The sequence below is a fragment of the Hyla sarda genome, unplaced genomic scaffold (assembly GCF_029499605.1).
Source record: "Hyla sarda isolate aHylSar1 unplaced genomic scaffold, aHylSar1.hap1 scaffold_1111, whole genome shotgun sequence".
In the NCBI taxonomy this organism is placed as follows: Eukaryota; Metazoa; Chordata; class Amphibia; order Anura; family Hylidae; genus Hyla; species Hyla sarda.
The window spans coordinates 25,515-41,319 of NW_026607732.1; the positions used below are offsets into that span (position 1 = coordinate 25,515).

At 42.8% G+C, this 15,805-nt stretch overlaps 2 non-coding genes and 1 pseudogene across 2 annotated transcripts; all 3 read left to right on the forward strand.

Moving 5' to 3' along the window:
• Window positions 1-5,396: 5,396 nt before the first annotated feature.
• LOC130301133 (U2 spliceosomal RNA) lies at window positions 5,397-5,572 on the forward strand (annotated as a pseudogene).
• A 2,079-nt stretch (window positions 5,573-7,651) lies between these two features.
• On the forward strand, window positions 7,652-7,842 carry LOC130301118 (U2 spliceosomal RNA). Its single transcript, XR_008851813.1, has one exon. It is a non-coding gene; the product is annotated as a U2 spliceosomal RNA (small nuclear RNA).
• A 6,966-nt stretch (window positions 7,843-14,808) lies between these two features.
• On the forward strand, window positions 14,809-14,993 carry LOC130301146 (U2 spliceosomal RNA). The gene has a single exon (XR_008851837.1). It is a non-coding gene; the product is annotated as a U2 spliceosomal RNA (small nuclear RNA).
• Window positions 14,994-15,805: the final 812 nt, after the last annotated feature.

Consider the following 15,805-nt stretch of genomic DNA (forward strand, 5'->3'; position numbering starts at 1 on the left):
TGGCCTTCATAGAAGCAACAGGAGATTGTTGCATCCATCTAGAACCCTCAGAACTACAGTGCTATGATGTCACTCACTTCCACAGGCCTTGCAGAGTGTAAACAACAACAACCCAGCTTTGTTGTGTATGTAACCATAGGGATTTGTGATGTCACCTAGAACCTTCACAGCAGCGACAGCTTTATGAGGAGCATCAGCACTGCTCTGCCTGAGCAGAACCATCACCGCCATAGGTTGTCAAATAACCCGGGTTTAACCCACACAGGTAAGTCCAATGGGGTGCAGGCATGTCCTCTATGCTTATAGCTTCCCGTGGGTGTTGGTTTGATACCGTTTGGGGACAGCCAAGGAGGCATCTGCAGGCAACAAAGGTAGGTGTGTGCTTGTGTGTGTGTTTCCTATGCAGATCCTAAGCCCAGTGTCACATGCAAGTAGGAGGAGTAAGAAGGGTTCCTGGCAAATCCGGGTTATGGATTGCATTTAAAAAGGCCCCGTGGGAGTGCAATGGGCCCCTGTCTTGCTGCTTAGCAATAATGGTATGGGTTTAGGTTCTGCTGTGTGTACTGGTGGTTGACTGCCCCCCAGCCCAGAGTGTGCATGGAAAATTGTCTGGCAGCCTCCCTGACAGCAAGCAGTGATAGTGCCCATGAAGGGCACCTTGTTGGGCCCGCCCCTTTCACGGTTATCGCTTCTCGGCCTTTTGGCTAGATCAAGTGTCTGGTCAGGAGGATCCTGGGAGTTTGTCCTACCTTTTCCAAGGGGGGCTGCTACGAGGAACCGAAAAGGCGATCGACAAGATGGGTGTTCGCATCCGTTACCTTACATCCGGTGAAACGCGGATTCGTTTTTCCTTTCGCTTTGATGTTGATGAAGACAAGCAAGAACTCGTCCAACTTTCTTATTTTGTGAAAGAAACTCTCTACAAGCTTCTTGGGGTGAAGAAAGAGAACATCGTCTGTCTCAGAGATCCTCGGAAGGGCAGCTTCATCCTAACTCTGGACTCTGCTTATGCATGCCAGAATCTTTTTGAGAAGCTGAAAAGCAATCAAGACCTTGCTGAGCTTGATGGGATCACGGTCACAGTGTTGTATACTGGAGGCGATATTCCTCTAGTTGTGTGTATGCACAATCCCTTTGTGACTGTGTCCCATATTGAGCTCTTTTTGGGGAAATACTGCAGTTCTGTTAAGTATTCCCATAAGGTGATGAATTCAGAAGACCTATGGACGGGGAAACATAAGTTTTTTGTGAAAATGAAGGAGGATGCTACTGGCATTGGAGGGTTGTGTCATCCACCCTCCAACTTTTCTATCGGTCGGGATAAGGGCTATTTGTTTTATCCCGAGATGCCTACTTTTTGTAGGAAATGTAAGAAATTCGGACATACTATGGAAGTTTGCACGGACACTACAGTTCGCTGTGGTCGGTGCAATCAAGAAGGCCATGTTTCTAAGGACTGTGCTAAAATCGTCTGCAACATTTGTGGTGAAGAAGGCCATGCCTTTAAAGATTGCAGTCTCCGTTCCAGTGTAGCTAGATCGTGGGCTGACCGTGTAGCGGGGAGAGTGGGTGTAGTGCAAGCTGAAGTACCACCTGCGAAAGCACCCCAGCGGTCTGAGGCGCCTTCAGAAAAGCCGGCTGTAACTTCTCATGTCGTGGCGGAGCTTATGGACCTTTCTGCTGTGCCTGAGACAGAGGGGAGACCTTCTGTGGAGGGTTCTGGTGGTGGAGGGTCACTAGTGAGCAGTGAAGCCATGGAGGTTGGCGTGAAGGAGATCAAGCGGAAGAAGGAACTTGGAGATGAGCCACAACTTGGCATTAAACGGCCTGTCAAAAAAAGCTCAGACGAATGTGAGGACAGTCAACATGCATGGAGGCCTTCTATAAGATCAGCGTCCGATCCAAAAAATATCAAAGAGTTCGAAAGCCCGGAGTCACCTGTGGGTTTCATATCGGACTCAAACTCCAGTAGCGAATAGCTTCCTTAAAGTGCTCCTCTCTTAATGTGAGAGGTCTAAAGAGCCCTACGAGAAGGGCTGCTTTGTTTAGTTTTTTAGAGACCTTGGACTGTTCTCTGTTCTTTTTACAAGAATGTGGAATTGAACATAGTCCAAATTATGAGGACCTTTGTCGTAGCTGGACTTTGGGACCATCGGTCTGGTCGGGTGACAATCTGAACAGATCTTCAGGTGTTGGGATCTTGTTTAGAGGTTCAGATGTACAAGTTTTGTCCTTCTTAGAAATTATACCTGGTAGAGCGCTATTAGTTAATATTAAGTACAATGGCTCAGAGATTAAGCTTTTTAACATCTATGCTTCTCCTGAAAAAAATGAGAGAGCCGACTTGATTAATGATATTCAGGCTTTTATCCCAGGTTCAACACCTATTTTAATGGCTGGAGATTTTAATTGTTGTATGAGTGGTGATCATCGTGAGAGTGGAAGTGTGCATGTCAGAGTGGATAAAACAGAGAAACAGATTAAGAGTATGACTGAGGATTTTAACTTTACCGATGTCTGGAGGAGAAAATACCCAGACGACCCTGGTTACACATGGGAAAATAATGTCTGCAAATCCAGGATTGATTTTATTTTTTTATCGGAAAGTTTTAATCTAGTTGAGGTTTCTCTTTTATCGAATATTTTCTCTGATCATAAGTTATTACATGCACATGTCACTTTACCTGGCCTAGAGAAAGGCAGAGGCGTTTGGAAGCTCAACACTACTTTATTAGAGGACATGAAAACAAAAAATGATTTTATTGCTGCTTATAACAAATGGAGATTGCGTCAATCCCAATATAAAAATATTTTGGATTGGTGGGAGGATGTTAAAAAGTGGACTAAACTGTTTTTTATCCGTGTGGGCATCCAAAAGGCTAAGGAGAAAAAGTTATGGTTTAAAATGTTAAACACTAAAATCCAAACATATTATAAACTAAAGCAAGCCGGGCTTGAGATGGATGATGTTATTGCTCAGACAAAGAATGAAATAAAAAATGCCATTAGTCAAAAAGGAAAAGAAATGATTTTTAACAGCAAGGTGCAATGTCTGGAGAATGATGAAAAGTGTTCGAGATTCTTTTTTAAGAAGGTGGTGGGAAAGAAAGAAATGATATCTGTAATAGAAGGGAAGATAACTAATGAAGAGATGTTGCGAGAAGCACAAGTATTTTATCAGGAGCTTTTTAATAAAAAAGATATTGATATTTCCTTTACTAATGATGTTTTAGATACCTTGGATTCAAAACTTGACAAAACTGACCAAGAGAGCCTTTGTGATGAAATCTTTTTACCTGAACTTTTAAGCACTTTTAAGAGTTTTTTAAATGGTAAAACACCTGGTTCGGATGGGTTGCCAGTTGAATTTTATCTGTGTTTTTGGTCCATTTTAAAAGATGATCTTTTAGGTATTTTTAACTGTGCTTTTAAATCTGAGATTTTACCTGCGTCCTGGAGAGATGGTGTTGTTACTCTGATTTTTAAAAAAGGAGACATCTCTAAATTAGAAAATTGGAGGCCTATTACCCTGCTAAATACAGACTATAAGGTTTTAGCAAAAATTTTAGCAAATAGGCTCAAGCAGGTAATTTCTAAGGTTATACACAGTGACCAAGTATGCGGAGTACCTGGAAGGAAAATAAGTGATCATCTAAACCTTGTAAAAGATGTTTTATGGTATCAGAAACAATGTGATCAGAAATTGGCAATTTTATCCTTGGATTTTCAAAAGGCTTATGACCGTGTTTCTCATGATTTTTTATGGTTGGTTTTAAAGAAAATGAATTTTCCTGATTTTATTGTTGGAAAAATTGCACTTTTATATAAAAACTGTTTTAGTCGTATTTTAATTAACGGTTTTTTATCCCAAGAGGTATGTTTACAGTCTGGGGTGAAACAGGGGTGCCCCCTATCACCCATTCTTTTCATATGTGCAATAGAACCTCTGTTGAATGTTTTGAGAAAAGATAAGCTCATTAGAGGAGTGCCAATCCCTGGAAGTGGAGGACAGAGCGTAAAGACGATAGCATACATGGATGATGTTAATATTCTATGTCCAGATGAACCATCCCTGAAACGTGCTATCAGACAGACAGAATTTTTTTGTGAGGGCTCTGGCTTCAAATTAAATAAAAATAAATGTGATTGCTTTGCAATAGGGAATTGGGGCAATACGGAGGTGAATGTGCAATATGATAAAATCAAAATCTTGGGTGTCATCTTTGACAATGAAAATAATGGAGAGGAAAGCTGGTCCATCGTCAAAGAGAAAGTGCAAAAGAAAATAAGTTTTTGGAAAATGAGGAAATTAACAATAGAAGGAAAAGTACTGATAATGAAAGCTTTGTTGCTACCTATCATGCTATATTTAAGCTTGGTTTTCCCACCGAGTGAACGCACCTTAAAGTTTTTAAACAAGATTTGCTTTCATTTTTTATGGGGGTCTAAAATGGATAAACTCAGGAGAGATGTAATGATGAAGACAAAGAAATTGGGGGGTAAGGATGTGCCTGATTTAAAAAGGTTTTTATATATTCACTTTTTTTCTATGTGTTTTAATGGCTTGCAAAGAAACTGTTATTGGTCTTATTTTTTAAAATATGCTGCAGGTCACATTTTTAGAAAAAGAAAGTGGATAACCTTACCTTTAACGTCCCCAATCTTATTTATTCCCCCAGCGCACTATGTGGTTTTAGAAAAGATTATTCGTATTTATGGCATTGCTAATTTTAGTCAAGAAATTTGTAGTAATGCACGAAAATTAGTTCCTGAAATCAGGAAGATAGAACAGATTTGCTTAATATCTAATTATTCCACTGAGAAATCTCTAAGAGTTTGGAGGATGGTGAATATGGGATTCTTATCTAATGACTTAAAAGATCTGGCCTGGCAGATAGCACATCAATGTTTGCCTACCAGAGAATTCCAACACAGAAGAGGATTGTGTCGTAGTGCAAAGTGCCCGAGAATGGGGTGTCCTAGTGAGGAAACAGTTTTACACCTTTTTTGGAACTGTTTTTACGCCCAAGAGATATGGCATTTGATAGGACCCTTACTAAAATTCATTTCTGATCTTAATTTTTTAAATCATGAAGTTATTTTATATGGATTTTATAATGTTTTATCTGTGGAAAAGTCTCGGGTTTTGTGGATTAGTATAAATTGTATTAAAATTGCACTATGGAAGACGAGGAATATTCTTCTTTTTAAAAGAGACACTATTACCTCTAAAGATTGTGTTCGCCTAGCTCTTAGTGAGATGTATGTTTTCTATTTATTGGATAAAAAAAGATTAGGTCACAAAGTGGCTAAAAGTCTTTGGAATCTACATCTGTGGAATATGCTTTTAGCAGACTAAGTATAATCTGGACTGCGTAAGGTCTTTTAGTCTAAGAATATTATATCTAAAAGTAAAAAATCTGTTCTTATCAGTTTAATATCTGATACGTCCCCTATCTGGGGACCATATATTAAATGGATTTTTGAGAACGGGGGCCGATTTCGAAGCTTGCTTCCATCGCCCTATGCATTGACCCGATATGGCAGTATCTTCGGGTACAGTGCACCACCCCCTTACAGGGTTAAAAAGAAAGATTCCTACTTTCATTGCTACCTGCTTGCTGGCTAGCCAGCTAGCCAGCCCTGTGGGCCTTGCTGCTGCTGCAGCCAAAAAACAAAAGGTGGTGCTGCTGCTGCTTCTGCTGCTTCTGCTTCTGCTTGTGTCTGGCCGCTGTTGGAGCGTCCAGGCACAGGACTTCTGCTGCTGCTGACTAAATGGCCTCCTTAATTGGATCATTTGAGTAGCCAGCACACCTGTGCAGGTAGGGCATGACATGATAGGCAGCTGCCTTGATAGCGGGTGGGTGCTGAATGTTCCTAATTGACAAAATAAGATTAATGCTTATGAAGAAATATAAAATCTCATCCCTTCCCCAATATCGCGCCACACCCCTACCCCTTAATTCCCTGGTTGAACTTGATGGACATATGTCTTTTTTCGACCGTACTAACTATGTAACTATGTAACATAACATGGGGGGGGGGGGGTCTCCTGGCTGTTCACACAGGTGTGTCATTGCTGTACATTGACCATGCATTGCTTCTGTGGTATTGCAAAGGCAAAGACAAATGCTTCCAGCCATCCATTGCACTAATGGATTGGTCATCAGCTGGCTGTCTATGTCCCGCATCAATATAGACCAAAGTACAGAGGGTTAGGCTATGCTATTGTGCACCTACCTGATGCATCAGAAGGTGCGAGGCCCTTGCTAAATTCTGTGCACAGACTTTGAGATCTATATTTTAGACTGTATCTAAACCTGCTCCAACATGGACTGACATTCTGGCCTACTTTCAGCCGATGCGACTTGTCTGTCGCTGAACAGTCGCTTTTTATGTATTCAGCACCTATGTATAATGTTGTAAAAATGCTCTAGAAGCTAAAGTCGCAGAAATGTCACACATATTTGGCCTGCAACTTTCTGTGCGACAAATTCAGACAGGAAAAATCAGTATAAATCCTTAGAAAATTATCCCCCAGTGTCTCCATCTGCTGGCGGTATTGAATAAGCATTGCTGCACTGATGGGGTATGCATTAGACAAAAAAAAAGAAGAAAAAGAAGAATAATACGCCCAGAAAAGAGGCGAAAAGGAGAAAAACGTAAAAAAAACTTGAAAAAAAAGTAAGAGGAAGAGAAGGGAAAAAAAGGTGGAAATGGGTTTAAAAGTGATTTCGGCGGAGAAATATATATATATATATATATATATATATATACGCGCACACACACACACATATATATAAACGTATTCTCCGTTGAGATATTGCAGCCGCTGCTGTGTCCAGGCCCAGGAGCCTTAGCACTGTGCTGTGATGTCACTCAATACCACTGACATCACTAGGTGTAAACAACATCTCTCCTTTGCTGTGTATGTGACTATGGAGCTGTTTGGTGATGTCGTCTATTATGGCCTTCATAGAAGCAACAGGAGATTGTTGCATCCATCTAGAACCCTCAGAACTACAGTGCTATGATGTCACTCACTTCCACAGGCCTTGCAGAGTGTAAACAACAACAACCCAGCTTTGTTGTGTATGTAACCATAGGGATTTGTGATTTCACCTAGAACCTTCACAGCAGCGACAGCTTTATGAGGAGCATCAGCACTGCTCTGCCTGAGCAGAACCATCACCGCCATAGGTTGTCAAATAACCCGGGTTTAACCCACACAGGTAAGTCCAATGGGGTGCAGGCATGTCCTCTATGCTTACAGCTTCCCGTGGGTGTTGGTTTGATACCGTTTGGGGACAGCCAAGGAGGCATCTGCAGGCAACAAAGGTAGGTGTGTGCTTGTGTGTGTGTTTCCTATGCAGATCCTAAGCCCAGTGTCACATGCAAGTAGGAGGAGTAAGAAGGGTTCCTGGCAAATCCGGGTTATGGATTGCATTTAAAAAGGCCCCGTGGGAGTGCAATGGGCCCCTGTCTTGCTGCTTAGCAATAATGGTATGGGTTTAGGTTCTGCTGTGTGTACTGGTGGTTGACTGCCCCCCAGCCCAGAGTGTGCATGGAAAATTGTCTGGCAGCCTCCCTGACAGCAAGCAGTGATAGTGCCCATGAAGGGCACCTTGTTGGGCCCGCCCCTTTCACGGTTATCGCTTCTCGGCCTTTTGGCTAAGATCAAGTGTAGTATCTGTTCTTATCAGTTTAATATCTGATACGTCCCCTATCTGGGGACCATATATTAAATGGATTTTTGAGAACGGGGGCCGATTTCGAAGCTTGCTTCCGTCGCCCTATGCATTGACCCGATATGGCAGTATCTTCGGGTACAGTGCACCACCCCCTTACAGGGTTAAAAAGAAATATTCCTACTTTCATTGCTACCTGCTTGCTGGCTAGCCAGCTAGCCAGCCCTGTGGGCCTTGCTGCTGCTGCAGCCAAAAAACAAAAGGTGGTGCTGCTGCTGCTGCTTCTGCTGCTTCTGCTTCTGCTTGTGTCTGGCCGCTGTTGGAGCGTCCAGGCACAGGACTTCTGCTGCTGCTGACTAAATGGCCTCCTTAATTGGATCATTTGAGTAGCCAGCACACCTGTGCAGGTAGGGCATGACATGATAGGCAGCTGCCTTGATAGCGGGTGGGTGCTGAATGTTCCTAATTGACAAAATAAGATTAATGCTTATGAAGAAATATAAAATCTCATCCCTTCCCCAATATCGCGCCACACCCCTACCCCTTAATTCCCTGGTTGAACTTGATGGACATATGTCTTTTTTCGACCGTACTAACTATGTAACTATGTAACATAACATGGGGGGGGGGGGGGGGTCTCCTGGCTGTTCACACAGGTGTGTCATTGCTGTACATTGACCATGCATTGCTTCTGTGGTATTGCAAAGGCAAAGACAAATGCTTCCAGCCATCCATTGCACTAATGGATTGGTCATCAGCTGGCTGTCTATGTCCCGCATCAATATAGACCAAAGTACAGAGGGTTAGGCTATGCTATTGTGCACCTACCTGATGCATCAGAAGGTGCGAGGCCCTTGCTAAATTCTGTGCACAGACTTTGAGATCTATACTTTAGACTGTATCTAAACCTGCTCCAACATGGACTGACATTCTGGCCTACTTTCAGCCGATGCGACTTGTCTGTCGCTGAACAGTCGCTTTTTATGTATTCAGCACCTATGTATAATGTTGTAAAAATGCTCTAGAAGCTAAAGTCGCAGAAATGTCACACATATTTGGCCTGCAACTTTCTGTGCGACAAATTCAGACAGGAAAAATCAGTATAAATCCTTAGAAAATTATCCCCCAGTGTCTCCATCTGCTGGCGGTATTGAATAAGCATTGCTGCACTGATGGGGTATGCATTAGACGAAAAAAAAGAAGAAAAAGAAGAATAATACGCCCAGAAAAGAGGCGAATAGGAGAAAAACGTAAAAAAACGTGAAAAAAAAGTAAGAGGAAGAGAAGGGAAAAAAAGGTGGAAATGGGTTTAAAAGTGATTTCGGCGGAGAAATATATATATATATATATATATATATATATATATATATATACGCGCACACACACACATATATATAAACGTATTCTCCGTTGAGATATTGCAGCCGCTGCTGTGTCCAGGCCCAGGAGCCTTAGCACTGTGCTGTGATGTCACTCAATACCACTGACATCACTAGGTGTAAACAACATCTCTCCTTTGCTGTGTATGTGACTATGGAGCTGTTTGGTGATGTCGTCTATTATGGCCTTCATAGAAGCAACAGGAGATTGTTGCATCCATCTAGAACCCTCAGAACTACAGTGCTATGATGTCACTCACTTCCACAGGCCTTGCAGAGTGTAAACAACAACAACCCAGCTTTGTTGTGTATGTAACCATAGGGATTTGTGATGTCACCTAGAACCTTCACAGCAGCGACAGCTTTATGAGGAGCATCAGCACTGCTCTGCCTGAGCAGAACCATCACCGCCATAGGTTGTCAAATAACCCGGGTTTAACCCACACAGGTAAGTCCAATGGGGTGCAGGCATGTCCTCTATGCTTACAGCTTCCCGTGGGTGTTGGTTTGATACCGTTTGGGGACAGCCAAGGAGGCATCTGCAGGCAACAAAGGTAGGTGTGTGCTTGTGTGTGTGTTTCCTATGCAGATCCTAAGCCCAGTGTCACATGCAAGTAGGAGGAGTAAGAAGGGTTCCTGGCAAATCCGGGTTATGGATTGCATTTAAAAAGGCCCCGTGGGAGTGCAATGGGCCCCTGTCTTGCTGCTTAGCAATAATGGTATGGGTTTAGGTTCTGCTGTGTGTACTGGTGGTTGACTGCCCCCCAGCCCAGAGTGTGCATGGAAAATTGTCTGGCAGCCTCCCTGACAGCAAGCAGTGATAGTGCCCATGAAGGGCACCTTGTTGGGCCCGCCCCTTTCACGGTTATCGCTTCTCGGCCTTTTGGCTAAGATCGGGGTTTATTGCCTCGGTCGGCGCTGAGGGTGCGAGTGAACTGCGCCGCGACTAGCTGCGTAGGTGATCAAGACTGTGGTACTCGTTACCGACAGATTTGGAAAGATGGCTGGATCCAACATGTCTGCAGTGGAGAAGACCGTACGCATCAAGGTGCTAACCACGGATCGTCTAAGAAACAGCATTGAATACATCGGCCATACCATTGTTGAGCGACTGGCAGGATTTTCCTTGAGCGACCTCTTTTGTGTCCAGGAGAACAAGCGCCAAGGTATTTATGACGTGTCCTTCTTATATGATGCTGACTGCCAGAACTTTTATGAGTGCTTAAAACGGAACAGTGGAAGTGAGGTTTTGCGGGATGTGTCCTTTTATCCCCTTTTTGAAATGGGGACAAAGACTTTGTTTATCCACATGTACAATCCGTTTGTTGATGTCTCTATGATTAAGAACTTCTTGAGCATCTATTGTGAGTCTATTGCTGGTGGTACTAAGCAGACAAGCAGCATTGGTGTATTTAATGGCACGTATAAGTTCTTTGTGAAGTTGCGGCTTGATGGAGATTGCATTGGAGGCGTTAAGCACCCTCCGGCGAACTTTACCATTGCTGGTTTCAGAGGTTATCTCTATTACTACGGACAGCCATCTTTCTGTAGAAATTGTCTATTGTTTGGACATGTGAAGGAGGCCTGCCCTGGCAGTAAGAAATGCAGGAACTGTAAGCAACCGGGGCATGAGGCGGGTGCATGTCCACACCCGAGGACCTGTGACCTATGTGGGGAAGCTGGCCATGTGTACAAGAACTGTCCAGTGTTGAAGAGGAGGGAGGAGGAGAGGAGAATGGAAGAGGAAATGGTGGAGAGGAGGAGGGCAGCTGCAGCTGCGGCTGCAGTGGTTCCTGCAAGAGAGAGCGTTATTATTGGAGAGGTACAGAGTCCTGTGGTGGTAGAGGAGCAAGTGAAGGTGGTGGAGGAGCAAGTGGTGGTGGAGGAGGAGCAAATGGCGGTGCAAGTGGAAGAAGGGGAGATTGAGGATGCTCCCAGTCCCCCGGCTGAGGAGTCGCCGCAAATTGAAGAGTGGTCTTCTTCTGAGGGTGAAGACCGTGAGGAGAGACATAGAGAGAGAGAGGATGACTTTGATCTTTTTCGTCCCCCCAAGAAGACGGCCAGGAAGCTTTCTGGTGGACAGATGGAGTCGACGCTGGTGGCTACGGACAATCGGTATCAACCGCTATCTGAGAGCGACATGGATGCGTGCTCTGCGGGAGAAGCTTCTCCCACACCGCTGAGGAAAGCTACCTAAATAACTTTCTTCTTTTCTGTCAAATTCTTCCTTAGGGTTGTTAAGATGGTGGTATGTCTTTTTTAGTCGGTTCTATAAACGTTAGAGTCTTTAGAAGTAAAGTCAGAAGGACAGTAATTTTGGAGGACTTGGCAGGGAAAAAAGCGGACATTATTTGTTTGCAGGAATGTGGGCTAAATGATATTCCGGGGAAGGGAGAATGGGCTTATGGTCCTGCTGTTTGGTCGGTGTCTGGGCATAATAGGAATGATGGGGTAGGGGTGCTTTTTAAGAGCTTTAAGTTTGAAGTTTGTAGTTATGTGGTAATAGAGGAGGGGAGGTGTATCATGGTGGAGGTTAAGGTGCAGGGGGTTAAATTTAGGTTGATAAATGTGTATGCGCCGGTAAGGAGGGAGGAGCGGGTGGGGTTGTTGGAGGTAATTAAGAGGTTTCTGCCGGGTAAAATACCTTTGGTGTGGGTGGGGGATTTCAACTGTGAAATTAAGGGGAATGTGGATGTATCTGGGAATATTCTTAAAAGTATGGTGTGTGACTTTAAGTTAAAGGATGTGGCTGAAGCGTGTGGAGTGTGTCCTTTGTTAGATACATATTATTCCGATAGTGGAAGTCATAGTTCCAGACTAGATATGTGTTTTGTGTCTAAGGGTGTGTTATGTAAGAATTATATGCAAGAAAAAGTAGGATATTCAGATCATGAGTATGTGTGTTGTGAGTTAGTATTGGATGCAGATTGTGTGAGTGGGAGGGGTGTATGGAAATTAAATGTTAAATTGTTGGAAGTGGAAGGAGTGTATGATAGATATGTTAATAAGTATAGGGGTTGGTGTAAGAAAAAGAATGATTTTCCTGATATATTGTGTTGGTGGGAATGGGTTAAGGGTCAAACAAAAGTTTTCTTTAAAAGAGAGGGATATAAGCGGAATGCTGGGAGGAAGAAGAAGTATGAATGGTTGAATAAAAGATTGGTGTTTCTCAATAAGTTAAAGAAGTATGGCTGGAGTGTGGGTGAGCAGATTGAGGTTGTGAAGAGTGATCTAAAAAATTGGTTGAATGAGAAAGGTAAAGAGTTGATGTATCAAGCAAAACTTGATAAGTTAGAGAAAGATGAGAAATGTTCAAGATATTTCTTTAAAAAAGTTATTGGGAAGAGAGAGGATATGGTAAGAGTGTATGATGATGATGGCTGTCTGGTTAAAGGTAAAGCTGTGTTGGGAGTGGTTAAAAATTTTTATGAAGAGTTGTATGCGGTAAAAGATTGTGAAGAGGACTTGCAGGATGAAGTGTTGAGAGTGCTTGATAAGAGGGTGGATGGTAGTGAATATGGGACTCTGATGAGAGAGATTGGAGAGGAGGAAGTGAAGAGGACTGTGGATGGTATGTCAAGAAATAAAACGCCTGGAGAGGATGGGTTGCCTGTTGAATTTTATGCTTGGATTTGGGATGTTGTGAAGGATGATTTGGTGGAAGTGTATAGGTATATGTGGAGGAATGAGAGAATGGTGGAAAGTATGAAGAGTGGAGTGGTTGTGTTGATTTATAAGAAAGGTGATGTGAATGATGTGAGGAATTGGAGGCCGATAACTTTGTTGAATGTAGATTATAAGGTGTTTGCTAAAATAATTACAAATAGGATGAGAGATGTGGTTGAGCAGGTGATTGGAGAAGAACAAGTGTGTGGAGTGCCTGGGAGAAGAATAAATGAAAATTTGTGTTTGTTGAGAGATTTGTTATGGGATAGTATGAGTAGGAAACAGGAGGTTAGAGTGATGTCGATAGATTTTGAAAAGGCGTTTGATCGTCTGTCACATAGGTTTTTGTTTAGAGTATTAGTGAGAATGGGATTCCCGGGTGATTTTGTAAATGTTGTAAGGATGCTGTATGATGGAGTATATAGTAAGGTTTTGATAAATGGTTGGATGTCTGAGAAGGTGAAAGTATGTTCTGGTGTAAGGCAGGGTTGTCCGTTGTCCCCTATGGCTTTTATATGTGCTATGGAGCCATTATTAGAGATGTTGCGGCGGGATAAGTGTGTTAGAGGGTTAAAAATTCCAGGGAGTGGTGGGAGAGAAGTCAAAGTTTTGGCCTACATGGATGATGTGTGTATTTTGGGAGAGTCTGTGGCTGTTATGAGAAGGGCAAAGTTACTAGTTGGATTGTTTTGTGGAGCGTCTGGGTTTAAGGTGAATTGGGACAAAAGTGAGTATAAATGTTTTGGTAGTATGCAAGGAAGTGAGGATGTGGGTATGAATAATATTGAAGGTGGTATTCAGGTTTTAGGTGTTAAAATGGATGAAAGATTGGATGGGAGAGAAAGTTGGGATGATGTAGAGAAGAGAGTGTCCAAAAAATTGAGTCTTTGGAGGTTGAGAGATTTGTCTATGGTTGGGAAAGTGCTGGTTGTGAAAAGTGTAATATTGCCTATTTTATTGTATGTGGCAATAGTGTTTCCGCCAAGTTATATGGTTTTAAGGAAGTTAAAAAGAATTTTGTTTGTGTTTTTTTGGGGTACAAAAGTGGAAAGAGTGAGGAGAGAAGTTGTGATGAAGGATGGTAGTAAGGGTGGAATGGGATTTCCAAATCTAGATGTGTATTTGGGGGTGAATGTGGTGTTTGCGGTTAGAAGGATGATGAGAGGAGAAAAGAATTTTGCATGTATGTTGAGATATTTAGGTGGGCGTGTGTTATGCAAATTAGGTTGGCTGGAGAGAGATTTGAGAGTGCCTTATGCGTTTGTGTGCCCGAGTTGGTATTTGTATGTGGAAAAGTTTTTGGAGAGTTATAGGTTGATTGGTGTGAGAAAGGAGTTGTTTGAAAGTAAGAAGAATGTGTTTGGGTATGTCGCCGCAAGTGAGGTGGAGTGTCCGATTAATATGGTAAGAGGCCAGGATGTGTCTAAGGTGTGGAAGAGTTTAATGACAGATGGAATATCAAATAGACAGAGAGAGATAGGATGGCAGTGTTTGCATGGAGCCTTACCAGTAAGAGAGTTCCAAAGGAATAGAGGTATTGGAAGGAGTGAAATATGTCCGAGGGAAGATTGTAGTGGGGTTGAAAGTGTGATGCATGTGATTTGGAATTGTGACATGGCTCAGAATGTATGGAGAGGGATAGGTCCGTTGTGTAAGGAGTTGACTGGGATAAATAGGTTGTCATATGAGATTGTGATGTTTGGTCTTAGTATGATTGGAAGAAAGAATGAAAGAGTGTTGTTTGTGTTGTTGGCGATTGTGAAGGAAGTCTTGTGGGATGTTAGAAATTTATATGTGTTTAAGAGAAAAGATGTGACTGTGGAAGGAAGTTTAAGAATGATTCTGGATAGGTTGTACACCGTTTATTTACGTGATAAAAAGAAATTAGGTGAAATAGATGCAGAGGGGATATGGAAATTTTTGAAGTGGAGACATGTTGTAAGGGTGTAATGGTGATGGTATTTGAATTTGTTTTGAATTTGCTTTGAACAAATAAAGAATGACCTAATGATGAGTTAGACTTCACCATGAGTCAAAAATGACGCGTTATCTAAGTGGTGTTTAGTCTAAACCTGAAGGTTTATAAAAAAAAAAAAAAAAAAAAAAATCTGTTCTTATCAGTTTAATATCTGATACGTCCCCTATCTGGGGACCATATATTAAATGGATTTTTGAGAACGGGGGCCGATTTCGAAGCTTGCTTCCGTCGCCCTATGCATTGACCCGATATGGCAGTATCTTCGGGTATAGTGCACCACCCCCTTACAGGGTTAAAAAGAAAGATTCCTACTTTCATTGCTACCTGCTTGCTGGCTAGCCAGCTAGCCAGCCCTGTGGGCCTTGCTGCTGCTGCAGCCAAAAAACAAAAGGTGCTGCTTCTGCTGCTTCTGCTTCTGCTTGTGTCTGGCCGCTGTTGGAGCGTCCAGGCACAGGACTTCTGCTGCTGCTGACTAAATGGCCTCCTTAATTGGATCATTTGAGTAGCCAGCACACCTGTGCAGGTAGGGCATGACATGATAGGCAGCTGCCTTGATAGCGGGTGGGTGCTGAATGTTCCTAATTGACAAAATAAGATTAATGCTTATGAAGAAATATAAAATCTCATCCCTTCCCCAATATCGCGCCACACCCCTACCCCTTAATTCCCTGGTTGAACTTGATGGACATATGTCTTTTTTCGACCGTACTAACTATGTAACTATGTAACATAACATGGGGGGGGGGGGGGTCTCCTGGCTGTTCACACAGGTGTGTCATTGCTGTACATTGACCATGCATTGCTTCTGTGGTATTGCAAAGGCAAAGACAAATGCTTCCAGCCATCCATTGCACTAATGGATTGGTCATCAGCTGGCTGTCTATGTCCCGCATCAATATAGACCAAAGTACAGAGGGTTAGGCTATGCTATTGTGCACCTACCTGATGCATCAGAAGGTGCGAGGCCCTTGCTAAATTCTGTGCACAGACTTTGAGATCTATACTTTAGACTGTATCTAAACCTGCTCCAACATGGACTGACATTCTGGCCTACTTTCAGCCGATGCGACTTGTCTGTCGCTGAACAGTCGCTT